This window comes from Podarcis melisellensis, assembly GCF_964234715.1.
Source record: "Podarcis melisellensis genome assembly, chromosome: 2".
In the NCBI taxonomy this organism is placed as follows: Eukaryota; Metazoa; Chordata; class Lepidosauria; order Squamata; family Lacertidae; genus Podarcis; species Podarcis melisellensis.
Window position 1 is genome coordinate 49,282,462 of NC_138529.1, and position 8,086 is coordinate 49,290,547.

An 8,086-nucleotide genomic window follows, 5' to 3' on the forward strand; every position below is an offset into this window, starting at 1 on the left:
TATTCAAGATGCTCATTCTTCTCTACCACCAGATTTGTCTTCAGCTGAAGGCTATGGGAAATGAAGGTCACGTAGCTTAGGACCTTAGCCCCTTCTGATTTACTGTACCATCTGAAGTTTTTATTAAAGAAATCTGGAGGGCCTCAGTGAGGTTTTCTGTTGGAAGTAATTTGCAGCCTCCAGGGCTTCTCTTCTATTTGCCAGATGGGTTTAGCATTGCACGTGTTAGTTGGCATCTGTAGCTCCCTCTGTTCACAAAACATGCCATGGCCAAGGAATGTGCGGAAGAGGGTCAAGATGGCATCCACTTCCCCAGCCTGATGTGTGTTTGATGGAACTTGTGAATAGACCCTGTGTGAATACAAACTATGCATGTAGGCCAGGAATCCTACATAATCCGTCCCTCCATCTCCTCCAAAAGACACAGTGAGTTTTGCTTTTGGTTTTCCGGTGCATGCAACTCTCTGATGTGCTGCGAATTGATCATATAAGCTCACTAACTTAACTCTGCATAGTTTGTAAAAGAGTTTGAATGTTAGTGAAGTGAATGAGGATTAACCACCGTCCAAGCGAGATGCACAATTGCCCGTAGTATGAAGGGAAGCACTTCCTGCTTCAAATGAGGAATGTGTGCTCTTTCCCCTAACTCTGGCCAGGCCTAATCTAGGCCAGTGATGAGTCTGCCATTGGGATCAAGGGGTTGCCTACTCAGCAGGGAGAGAGAGAGAGGCTGGTATTGTCTATCTTGGCTTTTGCAGCAGTCCACAAAGTGCCTTTTAAAACAAAAGACTCAATCTGCTGTGTCATGTGCGTGTTGCTATATTAGTCTCCCTTGACTTCAGTCAGCTCAGGTTTCTATTTGCAGCCTGTTCATTTTGCCGCTGTTCTGAAGTGAGGGTGCCTGACTCCACATAAAAGAAACACAGAAAGCTCACAGAAGCTGCACAAGCTCAGAGATTTATTGACAGAGGGATGGTTGAATCGCCCATGTTCAGTTTATCTCAATTTCTCATTTTTCCAGTCTTAAACTCGGTTCTACATATTTCCGCATCAGGTTTTGATATTTTAAAGAGTTTTCGTAAAAATTCAGCACTTTAGTGCAAATTGCTCCGAATATTCACACGTTGATATGAAAGCTTGCCTAATATACATATTTTGGCAAAGCAATTTCCCCTAATATAAAACATGTTTTTGTGTTATTTTCACTGTTACAGGAATTTTAGGCACACTTCACCACAGCATGTTTTGTACACATTACTTGGCTGGAGAACTGCATTGCAAATTTTGGGAAAGTGCTAATTTCTACGGATGGCTGTGTTTCAGTTTGCATATTATTTCACAAAGTGTGAATTAGAATTAGGCATGCTTGCCTTTCAATGCAACCTGAAGCAAATCCCCACTGTATAGATGTAGCTCAGCTAGCATAGAAGGGGTACCACTCAGGGATTAAACCACGTCGTGTTTACAGTTGTTATGTGGTGCCATTTCCTGGGTAGGATCTGGAGCGAGAGCATTATTGCTCAGGACAGAGCTCATCCAGAAGGAACTTTTAATTCACAAAATGTTTTGCAATCCATCAGGGCAGCAGAAACTTTTCACTTGCCTGGTTTTAGGAAGGCAGAGTATGTGGAGGTTCATGATGGGACAACACTTTGGTTCAACACATCTAAGGAGCAATGATGTTATTTCTTTACACCCCAACCAGTGCAGAGCTGAGTTGTATAGAAGCCCAAATGCCCTTTCCTAGATGGTGCAATAAAGGAAGCTCCTCCAAGGATCAGTGTTGTGAAGGGACAGGTTTCCTTTTTAAAAAAAATTTATTTATGCATTTTACATATCTTAATACATCAGTTATACAATTGTCATCGTTTATCTTACACTCCTTGACTTCCACACACATTCCTCCATGGGGTCCTATTTAGTCCTTGTTAAGCCCTATCGCCTTAATTATCACCCCTCTTCTACTTATTTTAACTACTGCTCATATATCTAACTCCACTTGGAAGCTCATCTGATTGTTATATATTTTTTAATATTTGCCAGAGTATTCCTGCTCTTGTTTTACATCCGACTCATCTTGATTTCTTATCTTTGCAGTCGACATTGCTAGCTCCACATATTCTATTCTATTAGCTTATTCTGCCAGAATGGCAGAAGGTACATGTTCCCAAAGTTTTGGGGCTTGCTGGTCTGCGACACAAAGGCCATGATTCCTCCTCATCTTCCAGTTAGCCCCTAACCAAGCAAACAGTGATCACTTCCTAGTCAACAAATCTTTTTCTCTTTGCTGCGTGGTTGCTTTTCTTCACTCCTGGAAGCCTGATGTGATTTGGAAGCGCCTGCCATGAGGTCACATAACAGGAGTGACTCTGGTCTGCTGGCGTTTTGGGAGCTGAATGACTGCAGCCCATTCCTTGAAGTCGTCTCCATTTCCCATGTGCTCTCGAATGGCTTCTCTGGGGTGAGAAAAATGGAAGACAGTATCTCCAGCTGCTGAGCTGTGACCCCAAGAACAGTATTTCCAGGAATCCCCCTCTTATCATCTAAGGGATTCCTGGGAAAACTGGACCCCGAGGACACAGTGTGGGTTGGGCTGACAGCAAGGATAGCCTTCAGTTTGTTCCTTCACATCCTGCTGCAGGTTGAGCTTTTCTTATGTGATGCTGCTAAGACAGGCCTCGAATGGAAGAGCTTTTTTGCTTAGACTCAATGCTCCGTATTGCCACTTGGTGGTGCCTCTGAGGAAGCGCTGGGCTGGAGTTGCATTCTGTTTTCCAAAGCATGAGCACTCCAAGAAAAAACACATCACACACCTCTTGGTAAAAGGCAGCAGCAACAGTGGTGGGGATTTGTTATAAAAAGCATATTCTCTGTATGGAGATATGAACATATAAGGTGCAAACTATGACACAAATGCTCCCCACAGGGTTGTTATTCTGTAGACCACCACTTTCTGGGCAGCAACAAAGAGCCCCCTCTCTGCTTATAATATTTCCTATAAGCAGTTGTTGTCTCCAGAGTGCTCTTCTTGCTTAGCCTTCAGCCCTTGCAGCCACAGTCCAGTTGAATTCTTCTGCCCCCTGGATCAATTCAGTAGAAATACCTGCCAGGGCTTCTCTGGCTCCACGCAGCTCATCCGAGGAGAGGTAAGTTTCTCTTCCGTTGCATCGTTCCTCCCTTCCCGAGCTACAGTGCTTCATCTCAGACTCACAACTGACCAGAGATGCAGCACTGCACCTTGGGCTGGGAGACATCGAAGGTCTTCTTGTTTTCATCCATTTGTCAGGCAACCTCCTCTCACAAGAGCTATCATGAGGGAAGGAAGAAAGGTGCAGAGAAGAAGAACAACAACAGGATTTGGGTAGGCTGTTGGTTTGCCACATTTCTCTACCACCAAGCAACCTTTCCCATATGAAGTCCCCTTCTGAGAGACCCTGAGCATCTATTAGAGCACCCAAAGGATTCTGGGGGCATATTCTAGGTGTTCTTTCTGTTCATGCAGGGTGTCCGCCTAGGCCTGATCAAACATTCTCTTGGAGTCAAAGCTGATACAAGGAGATTTTATGGCCTTGTGTCAGGACTTATCCACACTTAACATGCCCTCCAACAACTTAAAAGCCAAAATCTGGGATGCCACCTTCTCAGACACCATCTTCCCATTTTTTAATCGCAAGAGCACAAAGGCCACTTTGGCCGCTGTGATACCGTATGACTTTGCACGGCAGTTTCATCCCCCCAAAGTGTTTTTTTCAGGTACAGCACCCAAAACACACATTTTGGGGGCGAGATCGCAGTCTCTCCAAAAGCACTTTTTCAGGGGGAGAAATCACACTGTGAAATCATGCGAAATCATGACAACCAAAATGGCCACTGTTCTCGCGATAAATAATGGGAAGTCCCAGTTTTCCCGGGGCACTTTAGTGTCTAAGCATTCTTTTTCTTCTTTTTTTGGTCCTAGAACTATGCCCTGTGAAAACCTGCTCTTTAAATGACAATTTGGTTTTTCCGCAGATTGTCGTTTGCTCTGAATCAGCTTCAGAGAGCAGGTTTTCATGGGGAAAGCTCTGGGGCAAAAAAAAAAAAAAAAAAAGAGCACTCAGATATGGTGCTTTCCATGCCTGGAAAGAGTGGGTCAAAAGATAAGTGTGGATAAGCCCTTACTTGAAGCAAGGCTGCAGAGTTGGCAAATAGGCAGGGGTTCTGGTATTCCTGCACCCATGCTGCAGGGCATCTTATAGGGATCTAGATGACGTAGAGCTACTTGGAAAATCCTCAGTGCATCAAGGCCATATCTGTCTAGGTGCTCACACACAATTCAGGTATGTTTACCGAGAAGGTAATCTCAAGGTAATTTTTTTTTAGGGAGCTGGTATTGGGGCTAGCACGTTGCAAACTGATCAAGGAGCCCCAGCTTAAAATAATCTACCAGCCGGAAAGATCTTATGAGGTGAACTTGGCCCTTTTGCTTTCTCTTAGCCTCACCCATCTCTGAGGGTTGTTGTGAGGGTTAAAAGGGGTAACTGTAATTGTTATCCTGAGCTCTTTGAAGGAAAAACAGGATTTAAAAAAATGTAATGAATAAAATGTCTGCATGGAACTCAACCTACTAGGCTGGGAGGAGTGCTGGAAGGCCTTTCCTAAATCCATTGCTGTATTACGGGCCTACCAAGGAACTATCACCCAAGACAATAACAGGACATTTGGCCAGGAGCTGTTGCTGCTCAGAACAAAAGCAGATTACTGTTGGCACTGTGAATGTTTCGGGCATGAAAACTGAGCTCAGTGGAGATTCTGCCAAGGCAATTACAGTGATTTTTGCACAATCGGCTTTTTGTGCACGTGCATTTGTCTTCCAGTGGTAACAGACAATCCACTTGCTTTCTCTTAGGATGGAGCTTTTGTTGCAAGGATCTACCTTTATTGGAGTTACTAAAATGCTATATTTTTAGCCGAGGATAATGCAGTGCATTTTCTACACAATGCATTCACAGCTGGCATGAATTATGCTTGCATTTGGTAGGTATAGTTTGACATTGATGCTAGCAAGCTAGATAATTTATGGTACGGTGTCAGGCGGACATTTCAGCCACCTTGGGGATCCTTAGCTATGCTTGGCTTTGCCCTACAATGGGACAGGAAGTCAGATGTGAGATAACCAGCTGGATAGCTGTCTTCTTAGAAATGAATAAGTTACCATAAGAACAAAAATCTGGTTTATGTAAGCTTTCATAGATGCTCCAATGATGTATTGGTCATGTTGCATTTAGAAGCTATGCTTGACCTCTGGCCATTCAAGGACCAGAAGCAAGGTGATAAAATCCAGGGTGCAGTTAGGAGCTAATGACACCAAGCTAATATTAAGACCTTTCCACCTTCGGGGGAAATTTTTGAGGGTCTTGTGCCCAGCTGTGAGATGGGTCAAAGAACTGAGGCCAAATTGGGCTTGAGGCAAATTCTGCAGTTTAAATGTGAGGTATGTCCCATAAAAGGGTAACCAAATGAAGAGTTCACTATCTACTAGACCCAGTAATTCTATTCTGTCATAACTTTGACATAGTCAAAATATTTCTTAAGTCTTTTCATTTAAATAGGGAACGTCTGTTTTGTTAAGCAAACTGACTTCCAAACTCCTGTTTGCTAACTCCTGAGATACCTTGAATGATCACTCATTCGTTACATTAAGATATATCTGTCACTTTAAAAACATTACATATTTATTCATTCCAATTTCATTACAGTTCCATTATACTTAGCTTCACTTTTTCTCATAAGATAAATCAGTCTCTGTAATCAGCCTTTGATCCAAAAGAGATAATTCTGTCTTTCATTCTTGTTTGTAGTAGGATCCTTAGGGGACTATGATCCGCTTTGCCCAAGAATGGAATAATAGGAGATCAGATGTGAGATAACCTTGGTAAAATCATTAAATTCTAAAATTAAGCTGCTCATTCTGATTTCCAACTGACTACAGGATGAGCTAAGACTTAGCGGAGACAGTGTTGAAAGCCTTTGCATTTTTGTCTATGGGAAAGCTCTGGCATTCTCCTGCAGCGATCCATCTGGCTGAAGTGCCAGCAGGAAACAGGAGACTCCAAGGGAAGGATCTGGATCGCTCCTAGGGCTTTGTCAACCACTGCAACACCTTCCCCAACACCCCCTTCAGGGAACTGAACCACATGCAATCCAGTAGCATCAGTAGCAGCTGGTGGAGTGGAGTGGCATTGCTTACCTGGCTTCCCAACATGGAGGTCACTGGGGAGTGGGGAGGCAGAAAACAGGTTGGTGTGGATGAAGAATCAGGAGTGTCGGGATGGTTCTGCCACTGTGCTTGCACTGTGCTGACCACCCCACTGCCTCTTGGCTACCAGCAACAACCTCCACATAGGGCAGCCAGGTAAGCAACAGCCCCTCATCCCACTAAGCCACCTGCTACTGATGCAATCTGAGAAGGACTCAAGTGGCAAGGAATTAATGAACATTGGAAGAACCTTTATGCATCACCAGAGAAGCAGTAACGTGCCTTGCTGCAGAGCAGGGATGGGGAACCTGTGCCGCCCCCTCCCCACGATGTTGTTGGACTCCAACTCTAGTATCTGATTATTGGCCATCCTGCCTGGAGTTGGAGTCAGACAACATCTGGAGTGCCACAGACTGCCCACCCCTGTTGTAAAGGAGAAAATGGGTCCCCAGCTGCGTTACACCTTGAGGAAGCACAGGGATTTTCACCGAGGGGAGTCTTCTCCCGTGAGCGAAGGACGACAGTGCGGTCTCCATACCTCCCAGCGGAGATGACCATTTGGAAAGCTCACGCTGGGGAAGGAGGTGAGCAAGACACCAAACGGTGACTTTCCCAGGCAAAAGCAAACATCCTGTGTGATCCTTACTAGGCACAAAGTATGGTAAACAGAGCATCTGTCATAACCACATCCTTCTGCTGCAGTCCAGCAGCCTCTGTCACCAGGCAGCCAGGAACAAGCACTTCACAACAACCTGACAAGAAGCAGATGGCAGCTCCAGGGGCTGCAGCTCCATCCGGCTCCTTGGCAGCCTCTCCTTCCCCTCAGCTCTAAGCACAGCCCTCAGAAATTATCCCCACCACCCCTCTCCTCCTCCTTCACCAGGCAGACACAGTACAGGGAGAGGTGTGTGCTGTGTGATAGAGAAAGGAAGGTTCTGTCGCTAACGCCAGCAGAGAGAGAGAGAGCAGGGCCCTAATCACCCTTTGAGAAGCAAGGCACTCATTTCCTCATGCTACGAATCATCTCAAAACAGGCAGAAATAGATGATAGATAGATAGATAGATAGATAGATAGATAGATAGATAGATATAGATAGATAGATAGATAGATAGATAGATAGATAGATAGACAGATAGATAGATAGATAGATAGATATAGATACATACAGTAGATAGACAGACAGATAGATAGATAGATAGTCCAGGTTTCTACTCAGTAGAAGAAAACAGCAATTCCCAAACATGAGACAATTGGTTTCCGCAGCATTTGCCAGATGCTGGAAGACACTGCTGTATAACATGCAAGCAAAACACCTTTCATCAGGGGTCCTATGAGCTTTCTAGATGCCTGAATTTCACACCGGAATACACACTCCTGTATATGCTGATGCATTGACCTTCTCTGAAATTTACCGGTGACCATTCAATATGTGCCACATCTGCATCTTTGCTTGGCTTCTGAAAAGGATCTGAGCATTTTTTCTTTCTTTTGTAGCTCTGATTCCATAGCTGGAGGAAAGGTAGGAGAGACTGGCTTACCAAGTCTTGAGATCATCTGAAAAACTCACCAAAAACTCCCCGATCTGTAAAATCTGTGTTTCAGAAACCCTGCCAAACACAACATTATATCCAGACAGAGAATAGATTTGGGTTGGGAACCGAAAGTTATAGCCAAGTTTGGGAATGAGCCACAATGAGTCAAAGGGACAGGGAGAACGAAAGGACAAGACGTCATTGCCCAAATAGTTTCCAAAAATGATAAATCTCTGCAAACATAAAATGAAAAGCAAAAAAGCCACAGTCATTTGTGGAAGGTGACATCTAGTGTTTCTTTTCATCTTCCGAACC

At 44.3% G+C, this 8,086-nt stretch overlaps 1 long non-coding RNA gene across 1 annotated transcript; it reads right to left on the minus strand.

The window, feature by feature from the left end:
• Positions 1 to 931: 931 nt before the first annotated feature.
• LOC309363978 lies at positions 932 to 4,031 on the minus strand. Its single transcript, XR_014165684.1, has 2 exons — positions 2,948 to 4,031; positions 932 to 2,813 (listed from the first exon to the last, which is right to left on the minus strand). It is a non-coding gene; the product is annotated as an uncharacterized lncRNA (long non-coding RNA).
• Between the last annotated feature and the right edge of the window lie 4,055 nt (positions 4,032 to 8,086).